The following is a 20,420-nucleotide window of genomic DNA, read 5'->3' as shown; positions in this document are numbered from 1 at the left end:
TAAACAGTATTTTAAAAATAAATATTAGCTCCTTGTATCGATGGATACAATACTACTGTCTTCTCATAGGTACCACTTTAAAAATAAAATTAACTGAATTTCCATAAGTTATTTGTGCAATAGGAATACCTAAAATACTTGGGGTTCTTACCTCTTGCTAAAGCAGATACTGTAAGACAAGACATACTATAATTAAAGAAAAAGCCAATCAGATACTTATAACTATCAAATTAACCTTTTGCAGAATGTGACACTAGGCTTCAAATACCTGGACATTGATCCAAGACTTTATAACTTAGAGGTGCAACTTCTACACGGATACAACACAGAGCAGCTTCGGGAACATTGGCAAGCTTGCAACTATTAAGAGTTGCTTGTGCTACACAGATGAAAGCTTAAAGATCTTATATCCAGGTCTCAATTACATTTTTTTTTTAACTCTACATCATTTCTTTTCTCCTCTCTTACAGAAAAAAGCATATATTATACTGAAAAATACACCTACTAAGCAGTAGCACAGACTAAAAGTCACACTCCACTGGAACAAGATTTTTTTCCTGAAGCAAAAGCACCACGGGCAACAAAAGCCACTACACAAAACCAGCAGCCCAGGTCTTGCTATACCACAGGCAGGAATCCCAACAAAGAAGGACCTAACTATTACTCAGTAAGACTACAACGATACCCAGGTCGAGATGAGAGCAACACACACAACTAGCAGAGCCACACCTGAGACAAGGCCACGCTCAGCAGATTTGTGATCAGCTGATTTATACCCAACAAGTCAGCGCAGGGACCTAAGCAGCCACCATGAAACCCCGCCCGCTGCACTGTCCCATGAGGGCGGCACAGTCAGAGGAGGCCCAGGATGAGGCTCGCTTGCATCTACTGTGCTAATCAAGGTATCTAAGGCCACAGGACACCACATCCTCCCCTGCTTTGCTGCGCACACCCCGATCACTGCCATAGGCATCTGCACCACCTCCTGTAGCAATGGCCAAAGTTCACCACCACCACCTATTGGGCACAGCCCCGGTTGCCTCCACCTATCACAGAGCGAACCCTGCACGCACAACGAACCCACTCAGTGCTGTGCCGTGCCGGCCCCACCTGCTCATTCCACTTCTCTCCATTCTGTATGGCAACTCCAGATGCCTCATTCCATCAGCCCGGGAGCAGTGACATCACCGCACAAACTAGTCCAGCCCCAAATCAAAGAGAGGTGAGAAGACATCAAGACATCAAAACCCACCCAATTTCTCTCACATGAGACACAGAACGTAAGATGGAGGAACAGGACATTACACCAGGACTCACAGAACGTCATCACAGTCTGTCCAGTTATGTGACAGAGAAACACACACGCTCAGTTGAAAGCCAACCTACACAGAAACCCCACATGCATGCCCATTCAAACAGAGGTGAAATGCTCTCCTCCGCTCACAAGGGGAGGGGACACACAGACACCCCACCCCTCCCCGAGCAATGGCACTGAGCCTTAAGAACCATTTGTGCGCAGACGCAGTATTCACCCTCATTTAGTTTCATTTTGTCCCTTCCACTTCCATTGATTCTCAACACCTCCATGCTAGGTGTCTGCATCCCCCACCTTCCTTGCAATGGAAGATGTGATCAAAACCAACTTTGCCCTCATGGCACAAGGATATCGCAGACAAGATTTACGCATCTCAGTTTTTACAAGCAATGAGAGTTTACTCCTCCCAACAAGAGCATCTGGGGGGGGAACCCCCATCCTCCTCTGCCACAGGAACAGTGTAACTGCTGCTGCAGGATGGTGGGGACTGGCTCCACCAGGACTGTTTTAAAGGGGAAAAAGCACCGGCAACATGGCGTCTTCCTCCCAGGACACAGCACATGGGTAGGGGTAACAGCCCCTACGCAACTTGCAGAAAGGTGAGCACCCTTGTGGTTTGAAACACATGGGCACCCTGTCCTGATGTTGAGGTAGCTCTGAGTGGTGAAAAAGCCAGCTTGTTGGAGGAAGACCCACTTCAAAGGTGGTTATGCTCTTGGGAAAGGTGCCCTACTCTGCCACTTTAAGTGAGGTTTTCCTGTTTGTTTTTGAGTCAGTACCAGCAACTGCCCTTAAACAAGAAGGGCTGATTGCAAAGCCACACTAAACCTCAGGCACTTACTCCATAGGAGGGATGCCTTATCTCCATATATCCTTGAGTGCTGTAAGAAAATGAAAAAAGTCAGGATTCAGGCTTCTGCAATAGTCAGTCTCAAGTGATGAACCAAGTTGATCTGATGCTTCAGTGTAGGAAAGAGTTGCAATTCCCTTCTAGATCTGTCTCTGCATCCTAGGGAATATTTTGTCCATTGCCTACCATCTAAGTATTGCAAGAGGAACTGGTCTAACATCAACTAGAAGAGTTCTACTCCAGGAGGGACCAGAACATCTGTAATGTAAGCACTTCTTTTCTAGCCCAAGTGTCAGTCATTACAGACTTGAACTTCATTGGGAGCCAATTTGGAACTGTAGGATCTCAGTAGGAGCTGATCGAGATACCCAGGACACCTACTGATAACAAATATATTGAGTACATTTCCGTCTGATGGAAAAGCCTGCAATTTTCACTAGCTCTATAAAATCATTTCCTATGCCTCTCACTTTAGGGAAACATTACTAAACAATACTTTTACAACTTCATCAAGTTTCAAAGCACAAGTCAATGAAATCCAGCTCTTTGACATAGGTAAATTATTTAGGTTTTTTTATGGTACAGTAATAGTTAAGCTCTACATTGTATTGAAGTGTCAGAACATGTAAGAAGACAGTTACTTCTGACACCTTATGTCTTCACAATTACAGACAGAGCCTACAAATCTTCCATCATTTATTTATTTATTTATTTTATAGGTTCTTTAAACACTGGTAAATGTTACTCCTCAATGACCACATTCTTATCCATGCAGTTCCATGAAAAATCAGTTTAGATATGGTAGAGAGGAAAATAAATATCCTACATAGTTAGTAGGAGCTAAGACATTTTGCAGGGTTTTTCCTAAATCATTCCCAAGCTGGTTTGTGGGTTTTTGTTTTTTTTTTTTAAACACAGCTGTAAGATACTCTATTTGGATGTTCTAGCTAAGGACTGAACCTGCATTCTACATACTCATCTAATCAGTTTGTGGTATTAAGATATGTAGAACTGAGGCACAGAATTTGAGCTTAAAAATACATTTTCTGTTATTGCTCTATTTTCTTTAAATAAAAGATAAAAACCTCTAGGTGAACTGAGGTAAACCTTCAAAAAATCACTGCCAAGCCGCAAGTCAGCCTAAAAATAACAAAAATGAAAGCCCCTGAATCTATAAGAGCTGGGAACCTCCATCTCCAACAGCAATTCATTTTTGCTGCTACAGGATTTTATGTTATATGTGAAGCACACACGCTGAAACAATTTTCATGACATTAATAAATACTTCTGCACAAGTTAGGAAGAGTCATACAACATTATCCCTCTGCCCACCATAACATGACAAAATTTTGGGATTAGTTTTCACTAAGGAAAAGCTCAAAATCAAACCACCACAAAAGCCAGACAAACTCTTCTCCGCATCCCCCATGATTACCTTCCCTTTGATATCTGTTCAGCTCATACCTCTGGTCTCTCTAGAATCACATTCACTCCCCTAATATGTAAGAGGTGGTGAGAAGAGCAAATAAAAAAAAGTCAACAAAACCCAAAACTACATTTTCCACAGTCACATGCTAATGACCAGTTATCAGAGAAACATTGCTAGCCTTTTGCTATCAGCATCACAGGCAACTACCAGTAGCATAAGTACAACCTTTATCCAAGAAGCAGCAGAAGCGACATACCCCACTTCCATGGAAACCCTGCCCCTACATACAGTCACATGTCACACTTGCCTCAGAAATCCTACCCCAGTACCAGTCACACAGTCAATTTACCCTATGTCTTTTTGCCCCTGAGGGCTGCTATTTTTAAAAAATTTTAGAAAAAAAAATTTAAAAATGTATTATATTGAGTGTATACAATATTATTATACATTAATTGTAATAAGAATTATACAATATACATATTATACATTATACAATTTATATTATATTAAAATATTTTAAAAATATATTTTTAAAAACTATTTTTAAAAAAATTAAAAATATTGTTTAATTTTCAGAGTGCCATGTGATTGGACAGCAGGGCATGCCACCCCCTTCCTGTTTATCCAGGAATAAGCCCTTCCATTACATACAGGGACATTACCATTTTCTTTCAGCCTCCATTTTATGGCTGAGAGCTGCCATTTCTTAAAATCTCAACGCTCTCCGCATATTTACATACTGCCTTGTGATTGGCTGACTGCCATTTTTGACACCATTATACCCTATATGTTTGGAGACTGTGCTATGATCGGCTAGCAAGTCAAGTAACCCCTTCCTGTTTACCCTGGAAGGATATTAAGTCCAGGAACCCTCCTCCTGCTACCTCCATGGGGCAGCTGACATTTTGCTGCAGTTGCAATTTTAGTTGTGGCACGGGGGCACCATTTTGAAAATATCATACCCAATGAGATCTCAGTATGCTCCCTGATCGGTTACCCATTTCCACTCAACCAGGAAGATCTTGTATACAAATATATATACATTATATGTATATTTAAATACAGGGTGAGAAATAATTATGTATAAAGGGGTATACTAATATGTATAAAGATATGTTTAAGACACAGATAAATTTATATGCGTATATAAAAAAATATATATCCATAAAAGTGTATGTATAAATAACCTAAAACATTGTTATAGAATCATAGAATGGTTTGAGTTGGAAAGATCCTTCAAAGATCATTTAGTTCAACCCCCCCCCCTGCCATGGGCAGGGACATCTTTCACTTGAACAGGTTGCCCAAAGCCCCGTACAACCTGACCTTGAATACTTCCAGTGATGGGGCATCCACAACTTCTCTGGGCAACCTGTTCCAGTGTCTCACCACCCTCATCGTAAAAAAATTTCTTCCTTATATCCAATCTAAATCTACCCTCTTTCAGTTTAAAACCATTGCCCCATGTCCTGTCACTACAGGCCCTGGCAAAAAGTCTCTCTGTCTTTCTTATAAACCCTCTTTATATATTGAAAGACTGCAATCAGGCCTCCCTCGAAGCCTTCGCTTCTCCAGGCTGGACAACCCCAACTCTCTCGGCCTTTCTTCATAAGAGAGGTGCTCCAGCCCTCTGATCATTTTCCTGGCCCTCCTCTGGACCTGCTCCAACAGGTCCACGTCTCTGTTGTACTTGTGGCCCAGAGCTGGATGCAGTACTCCAGGTGTGGTCTTACGCAAGCGGAGTAGAGGGGCAGAATCACCTCCCTCAACCTGCTGGCCACACTTCTTTTTAAGTAGTCCAGGATACGACTGGCTTTCAGGGCAACAAGCGCACATTGCCAGCTCATATCCAAGCCTGTCAAGGTCCGTCTGGATGGCATCCCTTCCCTCAAGCGAATCAACTGCACCACTCAGCTTGGTGTCATCTGCAAACTTGCTGAGGGTGCACTCGATCCCACTATGTCATTGATGAAGATATTAAACAGTACTGGTCCCAGTACAGACCCTAGAGGGACACCACTTGTTACTGGTTTCCACTTGGACATTGAGCCACTGACTAAAAGTCTTTGGATGCAGTCATCCAGCCAGTCCCTTATCCATCTAGCAGTCCATCCGTCAAACTTGTCTCTCTTCAATTTATAGTCCAGAATGTTGTGGGGGACCATATCAAACGCCTTACAGAAGTCCAGGTAGACGACATCCGTAGCTTTTCCCTTGTCCACTGATGCAGTCACTCCATCGTAGAAGGCCACTAGATTAGTCAGGCACAACATGCCCTTGGTGAAGCCATGTTGGCTATCTCTAATCACTTCCCTGTCTTCCACATGTTTTGACATATCTTCCAGAAGGATATGTTCCATGAGCTTACTGGGCACGGAGATGAGGCTGACTGGTTGGTAGTTCCCAGGGTCTTCCTTATTGTCCTTTTTAAAAATGGGTACATTTTCTTCCTTTTCTGGCCAACGTACCTGTAGAAGCCCTTCTTATTATTCTTCACATCCCTTGCCAAATTCAGCTCCAGCTATGACTTAGCTTTCCTGATCCCATCCCTACACACCCTGGCAGCATCCCTATATTCTTCCCAGGATACATGTCCCTGGTTCCACTGTCTGTGCATTTCCTTCTTACACTTCAGTTTGACCAGGTGGTCCTTACTCAGCCATGCTGGTCTCCTGCCTTCCTTGCCTGATTTCTTACACGTGGGAATTGAGAACTTGTGCTCTAAGGAAGATGTTCTCAAAGAGCTGCCAGCTCTGTTCAGCTCCTTTATCTCTGAGGGCAGTTTCCTAGGGGGTCCCATCCACTAATTCCTTAAATAACTGAAAGTTTGCTCTCCTAAAATTCAGGGTCCTGACTTTACTCTTCACCTGGCCCATATCCTTCAAGATTGTGAATTCCAGCAGGGCATGATCACTGCAGCCCAGGCTGCCACCAATCTTGACCTCTCCAATTAGTTCATCTGTGGTGGTGAGGAATAGGTCCAGTAACACTTCTCCTCTGGTTGGGCTGTCTATCACCTAGATTAAGAAATTATCCTCGATGCACTCCAAGAGTATCCTGGACTGCTTACAGCTTGCTGTGCTGCTTTTCCAGCAGACGTCAGGGTGATTGAAGTCCCTCAGCAGGATCAGAGCCTGCAAGCCTGATGCTTCCTGTAGTTGAAGTAAGAATGCTTCTTCAACAGGCTCCCCTTGATCAGGTGGCCTGTAGTAAACACCAGCCATGAGGTTTCCTTTGTTGGCTTGGCCCCTAATTGTTACTCATAAGCTCTCAACTTGTTCATTGCTGTTTTTTCAAAGACAGCTCTGTGCAGTCAATCCATTTTTTTTACATAGAGGGCAACCCCCCTGCCCCTCCTTCCTTGCCTGTCCCTTCTGAACAGTTTATAGCCATTGATTGCAGTGCTCCAGTTGTGTGATTCATCCCACCAAGTTTCAGTGATAACGATCAGATCATAGCTTTCTGGCTGCACAATGGCTCCCAACTTCTCCTGCTTGTTACCTATACTGCATGCATTGGTATAGAGACACTTCAGTTGGGCCTTTTTAGTGTCACCTTTTTAGAGCAACAAGCCCTAATTCCTTTGCGGTATTTCTCAGGTGTTTCCCTGTTGGTTCCTAATGCATCAGCAGCCCCTGGCTCTTCTCTGTTACTCAAAACTCCATCCCCTTCCGCTGATAAATCTAGTTTAAAGCTCTCCTTATAAGTCTAGTCAGCTTGTTGGTGAAGACACCCTTGCCCCACTTGGTCAGGTGAATCCCATCAGCTCCCAGCAGACCTGGCTTCTCAAAGGTAGATCCACGATCATAGAAGCCAAAACCTTGAGTATGGCACCAGCCACACAGCCAGGCATTCACCTCTTCAATTCATCTCCCCCTTCCTGAACCCCTTCCTCTGACTGGGAGGATAGAGAAGAACAGCACTTGTGCTCCAGATCCACTTTTAGACCCTTGTCCTGGTTTCGGCTGGGATAGAGTTAATTTTCTTCCTAGTAGCTGGTATAGTGTTGTGTTTTGGATGTAGGATGAGAATAATGTTGATAACACACTGATGTTTTAGTTGTTGCTGAGTAGTGCTTACACCAGTCAAGGACTTTTCAGCTTCCCATGCTCTGCCAGGTGCACAAGAAGCTGGGAGGGGACACAGCCAGGACAGCTGACCCAGACTGGCCAAAGGGCTATTCCATACCATATGACATCATGCTCAGTATATAAGCTGGGGGGAGTTGGCCGGGGGGCAGCGATCGCTGCTCGGGGACGGGCTGGGCATTGGTCAGCGGGTGGTGAGCAATTGCATTGTGCATCACTTGTTTTGTATATTCTTTTATAATAATAGTAATAATAATAATAATTATTATTATTATTCCTCTGTTGTCCCATTAAACTCTTTATCTCAACCCATGGGTTTTACTTTTTTTTCCCCTGATTCTCTTCCCCATCCCACCGTCAGAGTGGGAAGGGTGAGCGAGCAGCTGTGTGGTGCTTAGTTGCCGACTAGGGTTAAACCAGAACAGTCCTGTTCTGTACTAGAATCACTGTTCATTGAGTTTCTGACTGAATTATTGTGTGGGTTGTGTTTTTAAGCTAAGGGTAAGTAAGTGGACTGCTTTCTTTTAATAATCTCCTTTCACTCTAGATGTAAAAATGTTCATTTTCTTTCAGATGCTTCAGGCGTGCTCGGTTCAACGTCTACCAGTACCATATGCAGCGTTCCCACCTCTGATTTCTAATGACTCATTCCTTTTGCATCCTCCTCACCTCTCTCCGCATCACCCGTCTCACCTGCCACCTCCAGGGCAATTTGTTCCCTTCCAAGCACAGCAGTCACGTTCAGTAAGTAATGCTTCTTATCCCCTCTCCTAAAATATTTGGGGGTTGACCAGCAAATAATGCTCTTGTCCTTCTAATAACATTCTGGTTGAGAGAAAAAATGGATCTGATTTAGAGTAAGTATTGGGGTTTTGTAGTAGTGTTACCTGAGCAAGACTTAGTCTGAAGAAAAAAAAAAAGTATTGTTTTGAAATTAATTTTGATTCTCTTAAGATTTCCTCAGCTGTTGCCCACTCCGTTTCCCTGGAGGCCTGTATTCTTGTCAGTCTGACATAAGTTTGCTTCATGTACTGCTTCTGCAGGTGGTGTTCTTCCAGAAAATAAAAGAGAATATAGAGATCTAAGTGTAGTGCAGCAGTGGTCTCGGAGAAAAAACTTTGTAGAGAGACCAGAAAGCACAAAGCATTATTCCTATTGCATGCTTCTACCACATTAATTCACAGTTTATTTAAAGTGACCACTGTATCCCCCCCCGAACACTAGTGTGAAAAGTATTACTTAAACCTTCTACGGCCTACTGGAACCTCTTTTCTCCCCTGCTTATGGAAATTATCGACTCTCTTCACTTAAACAAACTTGGCTGAAATGTTAATGCCTTCATGATAGGGCTTATGCAAACATGAGAGAAGATGCTATTTTGGACACGAGGGAAAAAATTACATTTTGGAATTTCTACTTACTAATCTTCTGCCAGAGGTTAGTAACTTCCACTTACTAATCTTCTGCCAGGCGCCTTTGTGCCTGTTTCTTTGGAGCTCTACCAATATTTCATGAATACAGAAATACAAAATAATTTCAGTATTACCAACAAATACTGCTCAGACTGTTTTGAGCAGTAACAAATACTGCTGTGTTAAATGTCAGGTGTTGGCACTATTGTAATAATTTCACTATAGTCATGGGGGAACGGTTCTGCATAGTTTTCTCTGGTAATCAGGATGTCTTCCCTCAGAAAATGTCGGGGCTTCTTTCTTAACTTAGATTGCTAATTTAGCTTCAGGAATAGGCTCCCTTGTTAACTTTTAGCTCTGTTCGATAGCTTGACTTTTTGCTGTCAAGTCTTACTAGAAGAATTAGTGCCTTAAAAATGCTGACTATTTAAAGTTTGTTCGGCAGAATGGGGAAACAATTTTCCTTTTCCTTTGCTTCCACAAGATGACTTTCATTTCTGACTGTTTCGAAGCATGTGGAATTCAGTACTGGGAAAAGAAGGGTGAATTAGTGAAATAGTAGAGTTAAGGTTTTCCTGAAAAATGAGACCAAAATGAGCTGAGATTTTAATTGATCTTTCCTAATAGCAAAAGTATAGCTTCAAGATAATGTATCTAGCCTAAACATGGCAATAGATTATGTATAAGTATAAATCATGATGTTCATAATGAAGATTTTTGCTTCACAGGGAAATGCTGAGTTGTTTTTGTAAGAAACTTCTTAATTCTTCATATCATCAGTGTGCCTTCAATTATTCCTTATGGTAGTGAAGTAGAAGTATTTTTTTCAGTTTGAGAACATGTCTCTATTAAGGAAGTCAGTTGCTGCCTTATATATGCAGTCTGATGAAAGGGATCATAGGACGACAGGATCAGAGGATAATTCAGGTTGGAAGACACCTCGGGAGGTCTCTAGTTCAACGTTCTGTTCAAAACAGGATCAGCTATGAGGTCAGGTGAGGGTGCTCAGGGCTTTGTTCAGTTGGGTCTTGAAAACCTCCAAGGATGGAGACTACACAAACTCTCTAGGCTCCTGTTCCACTGCTTGACTGTCCTCATGGTGAAAAAGCTTCTCTTTGTATTTAGCTGGAACCTCTTTTGTTTTGACTTATGCCCATTGTCTCTTGTCCTTCCACCATGCACCACTGTAAAGAGCCTGGCTCCATCTTCTTGATCAAATCTCTGCAGGTATTGGAAGGACGCTGTTAGGCGTCCTTCCCCCCTCCCCCAAGCCTTTTCTTCTCCTGGCAGAAAAAGCCCGGTTCCCTCAAGCTCTTCTAATAGGACAAATGCTCCAGTCCCCTGACCATCTTGGTGGCCCTCCTTTGAGCTTGTTCTATTTTAACAATGTCTCTTTTTTGTATTTGGGTGCCCAAAGCTGGATGTAGTATTCTACATGAGGTCTAACAAGTGTTGAGTAGAAGGTGGATAACCACTTCGCTCAATCTACTGGCTATGCTACTGTTTGTTAATACAGCCCAAGATACTGCTAGCCTTCTTTGCTGCCAGGGCACACTGTTGGCTCATGTTCAGCTTGCTGTCTACTGAGGGCCCCAGGGCCTTTTCAGCAGAGCTGCTTCACAGCCAGTCATTCCCCAGCCTGTATTGTTGCCAGGGGTTCTTCCTTCCCAGGTGCAGGACTTGGCAGTTGTCCTTGTTGAATATCATAAGGTTCCTGTTGGCCCATTTCTCCAGCCTGTCCACGTCCTGCTGTATGGCAGCCCTACCTTCCAGTGTATGGACTGTTCTCTGCAATTTGATATCACCTGTAGACTTCATGAGCAAGTACTCTGTCTCTTCCAGGAGATTAATAATGTTGTTAAATAGGATAGGCCCCTGTGCTATACCACTTGTTACCAGCATCTTGGTAGAGTATGACCCATTAACCACTATGATCTAAGCCTGATCATCCAAACATTTTTTTATCCATCTGGTTGTCTACCCATCCAGACTGTAACATCCGAACTTGGTTACAAGAATATTGTGGGAGATAGTGTCAAAAGCCTTGCTAAAGTTGAGGTAAATGACATCCACTGCTCTCCCCTCATCCACAAATCCAGTCACCTTATCATACTAGACAATCTGGTTGATCCGGCATGATTTTCCCTTGGTATAGCCATGCTGACTGTTCCCTCTTCCACGTGCCCAGAAATATGTTCCAAGAGGACTTACTCCTGAAGTAAGGTCGACTGGCCTGTAGTTTCCCAGATTGCCCTTTTGGCCTTTTTTGTTGATGAATGCAATGTTTGCCTTTCTCCAGTTGTCAGGGATCTCCCCTGATCTCCACAACCTTTTAAAGATGATAGAGAGCAGCCTTGCAAGGACATCGGCCAGTTCTCTCAGCACCCTTGGATGTAGTCCATCTGGTCCCATGGACTTGTATGGGTCAAGTTTCTCAAGTAATCAATCCCTGACTCGATCCTCATCCACTGCTAGTAGTTCTTCTCCTCCAGATTCCTCTCCCTGCCCAAGCGGCACAAGAGGGAGGAGGGGTGGGGGGTTATGGTCAGTATATAGCAGTCATTCTCTGCTGCACCTTCCTTTTCACACCTTTCCTCTGCTCTGGCGTGGGTTCTTCATGGGCTGCAGTCCGTCAGGAAAATCTGCTCTAGTGTGGGTTCTTCCATGGGCTGCATCCCTATCAGGAAAATCTGCTCTGGCATGGGTTCTCAATGGGCCACAGTTCCTTTGGGAAATATCAGTCTGTTCCAGAGTGGGTCCTCCATGGGCTGCAGGGAATATCTGCTCTGGTGCCATGGAGCACCTCCTCCTCATCCTTCTCCTTCTCTGACCTTGGTGTTCCCTCTGCTGTTTCTCTTTTTTGCTCCCTCCTACTCTCCATCCAGCTTTTTTTTTTTTTTTTTTTTTTTCTTTTTCCCTTTCTTAAATAGTTTTTCACAGAGGCACCACCAACACTGCTGATTGGCTCAGCTTTGGCCTGCAGTGGGTCCATTGCCGAGCCAGCTGGAACCAGCTGTGTCTGGCACAAGGCAGCCCCTTACCTCTTCCCACAGAGGCCACCCCTGCAGCCCTCCCCACTACCAAAACCTTGCCACATATACCCAGTACAACTCCATAAAATTTCCACAACTCCTCAGAACATATAATTGGAGTTGTGGCTTTTAGGTATTAAAAAATAAATCTTTAAAAATGGTTTTCTATTAATACGACAAGCCCTGTGTTTCTTTTAGCCACTTCAAAGGATAGAGAATGAAGTAGAACTGCTTGGAGAACATCTTCCTATAGGAAGCTTTACTTACCCTCCATCAACTCATCCACCAACATTGACTTCCTCAGCTCCTATCCACTTCTTAACCCATGATCCTTTACACCAAGAGGTTTCATTTGGAGTTGTAAGTATTGCTTTTTGTACTACATCCTCATGCATGCTGAGCTCAAGTTCTTGATCTTTGCCCTAAGTTATAACCATTTTATTGAGAAATGGCATTTTTGCAATTGAATTTCATTAGTGGCTGCAGCTGTGGAAAGTCAGGGTGGTTCGTTTTTACAGTTAGACTTACTTCATATAGCCTGAGGGCTCAAACTTGGAAGAATGAAAACATGCTAGCAAAATCTTTGAGCGATCTTTTTTCATAGAAGTAAATGTCTCAAGGCCTCTGAATATCATTTCAGTAGTGGTGTGTGAATTTTGGTTCTAAAAATCTGCTAACATTTTTTTTCACTATTGAGTATTTTTAGAAAAATACAATTTATGTCTAAGTTACAATTCTTTACCTGCTCCCATTTTAGTAGACAGTGCAAGATGTTTTAAGCAGTCATACTGAGGACTTATGTAAGTAAACTAAAGAGCTTTGCATGCAAATTGAAACAGGAAAATAGTCTTTTTCTCCTATGGAAAGAATGTGTTGAAGCTGTAAACTTGAATGTCTCTTTAGGCACTATATCTGTATGCAGTTGAAAGGCTACAGCCCCTCCTCCCAAAAGTGAATGTAATTGAGCCCAACTCTGAATGTGATTTCTTTATTTATTAATTTTAAACCTTGCTCTTTAAATAAAGTGGTTTTGCTGTGGAGCATCCTGGCAGTGCCCCCTAATGGATATTTGGCTTGTACCAGCGAAAGAACTCCTGTATATATGTTGCTTAAAACTCTCATTCCTACCCAACCAACTGCACAAGCCAGCGCATTGCGCCAGGTCAAAAGCCCTCAGCTTTTGGTTTGCAGCATGTTCACCAATTCAAGTCCTGCCTGTCCAAACCAGCCCGTATATAGGCTAAGCCATACAAAATGCTTATTAGCTAGCTTGCAAGGGTTTCTGGTTAGCATCGTTACTTTTTTCCTGCAGGATAGTATAATTGTATATTACTGATGAGATCTGTTGGTCAAAACAATTGTTTGAAAAGGCTGGTATTTTTTGGCTTGGACAGGGCTGGAGTTTTTGGATAATGCCTTATTTAAAATGTATTTCAACATTCACTTTTCATTTAATTTCATTATTAAATAAGACAAGAAAATATTGAAGTTTTTCTTCCTTTTTACAGCCTTACCCACCTTTTATGCCTCGAAGACTCACAGGGCGCAGTAGATACCGATCACAGCAACCAATACCACCACACTCGTACCATCCCAACCTATTACCATATGTGCTGTAAGTCCAAAGCACATTGTACTCATAGACTACTAAATAACTCTGTAAGCTAGTTGATCCCCTCAATGTTTTTTAATGTTTGGGCTCTACCACAGGGTACAGACAGTTCGGACAATCCCAAGGAATAAGAAAACTTGTAGTTATATTTAAAGTTTCCAGTCTATTTGAACAGCATACATACCTGAGCAAGAAAAAAACAAGTACAAGTGAACAGTTTGATGATAATGTAGTTTTGGGATCTGCTATGCCTCTTCTTTCTGTTGAAATCTCCTTAAAGATGTTCAATGTAGAATGGTTACACTTGATTCTTGGATAATAGTTATGAGTTATACCCATGGTTACATCCTAAAGTCTACTTGCATAGGATAAAGATCTAACAGTCCTTAAAAAAACCCCAAACAACCAGGCAAATCAATTTACTCTTAATTAATTACTGAAACATAATGAGGGGAGCCTTCTGGGTGTGGGTGTGTTTTTTGCTTTGGCTTTTTTTTTTTCTTCTGAACTGGTAATCTCTTACAGCTTTTGAACTTCTGCACCTGATTAACCATTTCTGGAAGAGAAGGGATGGGAGAAGTAACATTAAGGGGTTATCAGTAACCTTTTAAAGTAGATCCTGTCTGCTGTAGTTTAGATGTGTGACATGGAATTTATTGTTCTTTGTAGGTTCCGTTTTTGAAATTAAGACAAAATGCTTAGAAAATGAGGATTTATTTTAAAGGTGTCATTGACAGGGAGATAATCCAACTTTGTCATTTGTTGTTTTGCCACAACATCTATAGTTTCTGACTCTGCAGTTTGACTTGCATCAAAATAGCACCAGGATATATGATTCAGTGAAGTTGTTAAACTTTTCATTGTGCATTCTGACAAAGTCTGCTCTGATGTTATAGCTGCTTGCCTGTCTACTCAGGGACAGTGTGTCACAATCATTCCTGATTAATTTAATTAGGTGACATTTATAGTGCTGTGGATTTTTTATTTCTATGGTTGTGCATTAAACTTTGACCCATATTACTATCTTGGGATGGGGATGCTTTTTTAACTTAAAAGAAAAAAAAAAAAAACCAGAAAAATAGTACGCTCTTGCCTTTATATCTGAAGAGGTTCTTCTCTGGCCAAATCCATGTTATATGGGAATGTATAGTTGGGTCTGCTGTCAATGTGGAAGTTGGCCCGGTACTATATTGTAATTGTCTTTGTTATGTGTATTATCGAAAAGGAGACTGAGGGGCGACCTCGTTGCTCTCTACAGCTTCCTCAGGAGGGGAAGTGGAGAGGGAGGTGCTGATCTCTTCTCCCTGGTATCCTGTGACAGGACACGTGGGAATGGCTCAAGCTGCGCCAGGGAGGGTTCAGACTTGACATTAGGAAACATTTCTTTACTGAGAGGGTGGTCAAACACTGGAACAGGCTTCCTAGAGAGGAGGTCGATGCCCCATGCCTGTCAGCGTTTAAGAGGCATTTGGATAATGCCCTTAATACTATGCTTTAAGTTTTGGTCAGCCCTGAAGTGGTCAGGCAGTTTGATTAGATGATCGTTGTAGGTCCCTTCCAACTGAATTATTCTAATTCTATTCTATTCTATTCCATTCTATTCTATTCCATTCTATTCGAGTGCTTGAATGCATGGTCTACCACCATGCTTCCAACAACCTCAAAGCACTGCCTAATAAGCCCTTCTAATTCCCTGGAGACCTCAAGCTTCTGGGTAGGCTTGCACAGCCACCAGTTAGTTGGGGTGACTGTTGAGGCTGCAGTCTAAGCCTGCGGATCAACAGAGCAGGCAGCAGCCTGATAAGTAGCGGAGTTTCCTTCCCTTCCCGCACTAACTTCCACGCAAACTGCCGATGCCGCTCCGAACAGACGCCGCACCCTGTTTACGTGCCCTGGTCCTGGTGCTCCTGTTCACGGCGCTCCCTAGGGACCAGTTATATGCAGCTTCCCGCCATTTGAACTGGCCAGGAGGACAGCCGGCATTGCCCAACTCTCCCCTGCCTCTCTTGTAAGACCTGCTGTCTGCTGGCTGGTCTCCCCCCCACTCACGGCCCAAGGTGTCGGGGGCCCAGAAACCACCTCAGACACCCCCCGAGTACCTTACAAGCCTCGCACTCCTCTCAGCATGCGGCAATTGCTGCTGCTGACGTCTGCTTCCTGCAATTTTATAAGATGTAATAAAATTAATAATTAAAGTTTAAATAGGAATATAAAGAAAATTAAACAAAAATAAAATACAGGCTCGGGACACTCTGCTTTATAAAACTGCTGAACAAGCCCTACCATGTTTGGGATGGGGGAGTTTAAGCGAGTGGGATGTTCCTGAATGGGTGGGGAACATAAATAAGTTTGAACATGTCTGTGGGACTAGGGACCAAACCTGGGAGGCTAACCAAGAGGCCCACACACAACCCCCACCCTATGCGAAGAAGAGACCAGTCCTGAGTCCAACCAAGAGCCCCCTGTGGTGGGTTGACCCCATTCGGTAGCTAAGTACCACACAGCTGCTTGCTCACTCCCCCTGCAGCAGGATGGGGGAGAGAACAGGAAAAGCAAAAGCAAGAAAACTCGTGGGATGTGATAAAGATAGTTTCATAAGCAAAAGAAAGAGGAAGAAGAAAGGGAAAAAGAAGTGATGCAAAGGCAAACACTCAACACCTCCCACAAGTAGACCAATGAAAAGCCAGCCTCTGAGCAATGGCTACCTATCCAAAATCCCCCTCCTCTCCATTTTTATTGCTGAGCATGATGTTATATGGCATGGAATATCCCTTTGGTCAATTTGGGTCAGCTGTCCCACAGTGGCAGGGGAGCTTGCAGCTACCTGCAAGACTATTATCATTAGGTCAATTATGGTTTTCTAGCTGTCGTGGTTTAACTCCAGTCAGCAACTAAGCACCACACAGCCGCTCACTCACCCTTCCCACCCCAACGGTGGGATGGGGGAGAGAATCCAAAAAAAAAAGTAAAACCCCTGGGTTGAGATAAAGACACAATAATTCAGTCAGAAACTCAATGAACAGTGATTCTAGTACAGAACAGGACTGTTCTGGTTTAACCCTAGTCGGCAACTAAGCACCACACAGCTGCTCGCTCACCCTTCCCACCCCGACGGTGGGATGGGGAAGAGAATCGGGGAAAAAAAAGTAAAACCCCTGGGTTGAGATAGAGAGAGTTTAATAGGACAGCAGAGAAAGAGGAAATAATGATAATGATAATGATAATGATAATGATAATGATAAAAGAATATACAAAACAAGTGATGCACAATGCAATTGCTCACCACCCGCTGACCGATGCCCAGCCCATCCCTGAGCAGCGATCGCTGCCCCCCGGCCAACTCCCCCCAGCTTATATACTGAGCATGACATCATATGGTATGGAATAGCCCTTTGGCCAGTCTGGGTCAGCTCTCCTGGCTGTGCCCCCTCCCAGCTTCTTGTGCACCTGGCAGAGCATGGGACGCTGAAAAGTCCTTGACTAGTGTAAAAGCACTACTCAGCAACAACTAAAACATCAGTGTGTTATCAACATTATTCTCATCCTACATCCAAAACACAGCACTATACCAGGTACTAGGAAGAAAATTCAACTCTATCCCAGCCGAAACCAGGACAGTATCCACCCCTTATTCCATACCATATACGTCGTGCCCAGGTCTTACACTTTCCAATACATTCCAATTAATCACCACCGGTCTTTTGATATATATACACAGATATCATTCCTTAGTCTATAGGTTATCCCTCAGAAATGTCCGTTGAGCTCATTTAGTCCATGACTTTGGGCTCCATCCGTCATAACAGTCTTTCAGGGCAGGAGAGAGGGTGTGTGGTGTTGGATTGTTGCATGCTGAAGGCAGTTCTGGTTCCATCGCTGCTGCACTTTGCTCGGTTTCATCAAAGTTCATTCTTCGTTAATTTGGGTGATTCTTACTGTAATAATGTTGATATGGCATATAACAACTATAGTAGCGATGACATACAGTATTACATAGCAATTAACATCATAGAGTTAAAATTATCGGCTAGTCTCACCCAAAATCAAATCCCCTTGAGGTACACATCGGACTTCCCCATCCTCCCGCATCACCCACCAAGTGCACCCAGGTCCTTGAGCAAAAGTAATCCCACAAATGGGTTTGCCTTTCCCCAAGGCAGGAGTAACCCAGACTGTCTTCCCCAGCATATTTTTTATGTGCACTACAGGGACTTTATCCCCTTCTACAGTACATAAAAGTTTTGACTGGGCAGGTCCACCTCGACTGGCAGATCCCCTAGTGTTGACTAACCAGGTGGCCTTTGCTACATGTGTATCCCAGTGTTTGAATGTCCCACCACCCACTGCTCTCAGTGTAGTCTTTAACAGTCCACTGTATTGTTCGATTTTCCTGGAGGCTGGTGCATGATAGGGGATGTGATACACCCACTCAATGCCATGCTCTTTGGCCCAGGTGTCTATGAGGCTGTTTCAGAAATTAGTCCCATTGTCTGACTCAATTCTTTCTGGGGTGCCATGTTGCTATAGGACTTGCTTTTCAAGGCCCAGGATAGTGTTCCGGGCAGTGGCATGGGGCACAGGATATGTTTCCAGCCATCCGGCGGTTGCTTCCACCATTGTAAGCACATGGCACTTGCCTTGGCAGGTTTGTGGGAGTGTGATATAATCAATCTGCCAGGCCTCCCCATATTAATATTTCAGCCATCGTCCTCCATACCAGAGATGCTTTAACTGTTTGGCTTGCTTGATTGCAGTGCGTGTTTCACATTCATGGATAACCTGTGCAATAGTGTCCATGGTCAAGTCCACCCCTTGATCACGAGCCCATCTAGATGTTGCATCTCTTCCTTGATGGCGTGAGGTGTCATGGGCCCACTGAGCTAGAAATAATTCACCCTTCTGTTGCCAGTCCAGACCCACCTGAGCCACTTCAATCTTAGCAGCCTGGTCCACCTGCTGGTGGGTTTGATGTTCTTCAGTGGCCCGACTCTTGGGTACGTGAGCATCTACATGACGTACTTTTACAACCAGGTTCTCTACCCGGGCAGCAATATCTTGCCACAATGCAGCAGCCCAGATGGGTTTGCCTCTGCGCTGCCAGTTGCTCTGCTTCCACTGCTGTAACCAGCCCCGCAGGGCATTTGCCACCATCCATGAGTCAGTATAGAGATAGAGCACTGGCCACTTTTTTCAGTCAGCAATATCTAAAGCCAGGTGGATGGCTTTTACCTCTGCAAACTGACTCGATTCACCTTCTCCTTCAGCAGTTTCTGCCACTTTTCATATAGGACTCCATACAGCAGCCTTCCACCTCCGATGCTTCCCCACAAGACAACAGGACCCATCAGTGAACAGGGCATATTGCTTCTCATTTTCTATCAGTTTATTATATGGTGGGGCCTCTTCAGCATGCGTCACCTCCTCCTCTGGCGATATTCCGAAATCTTTGCCTTCTGGGCAGTCCATGATCACTCCCAAGATTCCTGGGCGACTGGGGTTTCCTATTCGAGCCCATTGTGTGATTAGTGTGATCCACTTATTCCATGGAGCATCAGTTGCATGATGTGTACAGGGGACCCTCCCTTTGAACATCCAGCCCAGCACCAGCAGTCAGGGTGCCAGGAGGAGCTGTGCTTCAGTACCAACCACTTCCGAAGCGACTCGAACCACTTCATATGATGCCAATATCTCTTTTTCAGTTGGAGTATAGCCAGCCTCGGATCCTCTGTATCCCCAACTCCAAAACCCTAGGGGTCGACCTCGAGTCTCCCCTGGTGCTTTCTGCCAGAGGCTCCAGGTAGGGCCATTCTCCCCGGATGAGGTGTAGAGCACATGTTTTACATCTTGTCCTGCCCGGACTGGCCCAAGGGCTACTGCATGGACTATCTCCTGTTTAATTGGTTCAAAGGCTTGTCGTTGCTCAGGGCCCCATTTGAAATCATTCTTCTTCCGGGTCACTTGATAGAGAGGGCTTACGATGAGACTGTAATTTGGAATATGCATTCTCCAAAAACCAACAACGCCCAAGAAAGCTTGGGTTTCCTTTTTGCTGGTTGGTGGAGACATGGCTGTTATTTTGTTGATCGCATCCATTGGGATCTGACGACGTCCATCTTGCCATTTTATTCCTAAAAACTGGATCTCCTGTGCAGGTCCCTTGACCTTACTTTGTTTTATGGCAAAGCCGGCCTCCAGAAGGATTTGGACTATTTTCTTCCCTTTCTCAGAAACTTCTTCTGCTGTGTTGCCCTATATGATGATGTCATCAATGTGCTGCAGGTGTTCCGGAGCCCCACCCTGTTCCAGTGCAGTCTGGATCAGTCCATGGCAAATGGTGGGGCTGTGTTTCCACCCCTGAGGCAGTCGATTCCAGGTGTACTGGACGCTCCTCCAAGTGAAAGCAAACTGTGGCCTGCACTCTGCTGCCAAAGGGATTGAGAAAAATGCATTAGCGATATCAATGGTGGAATACCACTTGGCTGCCTTTGACTCCGATTGATATTGAAGTTCTAGCATGTCTGGCACGGCAGCACTCAGCGGTGACGTGACTTCATTCAGGCTGCGATAATCTACTGTTAGTCTCCACTCTCCATTAGACATTAGCACTGGCCATATGGGACTGTTAAAAGGTGAGCGAGTCTCGCTGATCACTCCTTGGCTCTCCAGTCGACGAATCAACTTA

General features: G+C 44.0%; 1 protein-coding gene and 1 long non-coding RNA gene across 4 annotated transcripts in view; one reads left to right on the top strand and one right to left on the bottom strand.

The window, feature by feature from the left end:
* LOC148055446 (E3 ubiquitin-protein ligase RNF38-like) overlaps positions 1-20,420 on the bottom strand; it is a 227,137-nt gene that overhangs the window by 91,706 nt on the left and 115,011 nt on the right. The gene's annotated exons all lie outside the window — the stretch shown is intronic.
* LOC148055447 (uncharacterized) lies at positions 8,275-13,747 on the top strand. Its single transcript, XR_015705350.1, has 3 exons — positions 8,275-8,426; positions 12,325-12,486; positions 13,635-13,747. It is a non-coding gene; the product is annotated as an uncharacterized LOC148055447 (long non-coding RNA).

This window comes from Nipponia nippon, unplaced genomic scaffold (assembly GCF_047370975.1).
Source record: "Nipponia nippon isolate SJK-2023a ecotype South Korea unplaced genomic scaffold, ASM4737097v1 scaffold_22, whole genome shotgun sequence".
NCBI lineage: Eukaryota > Metazoa > Chordata > Aves > Pelecaniformes > Threskiornithidae > Nipponia > Nipponia nippon.
The sequence above is the reverse complement of the archived record's forward strand: the minus strand, read 5'-3'. Positions and strand labels throughout refer to the sequence as shown.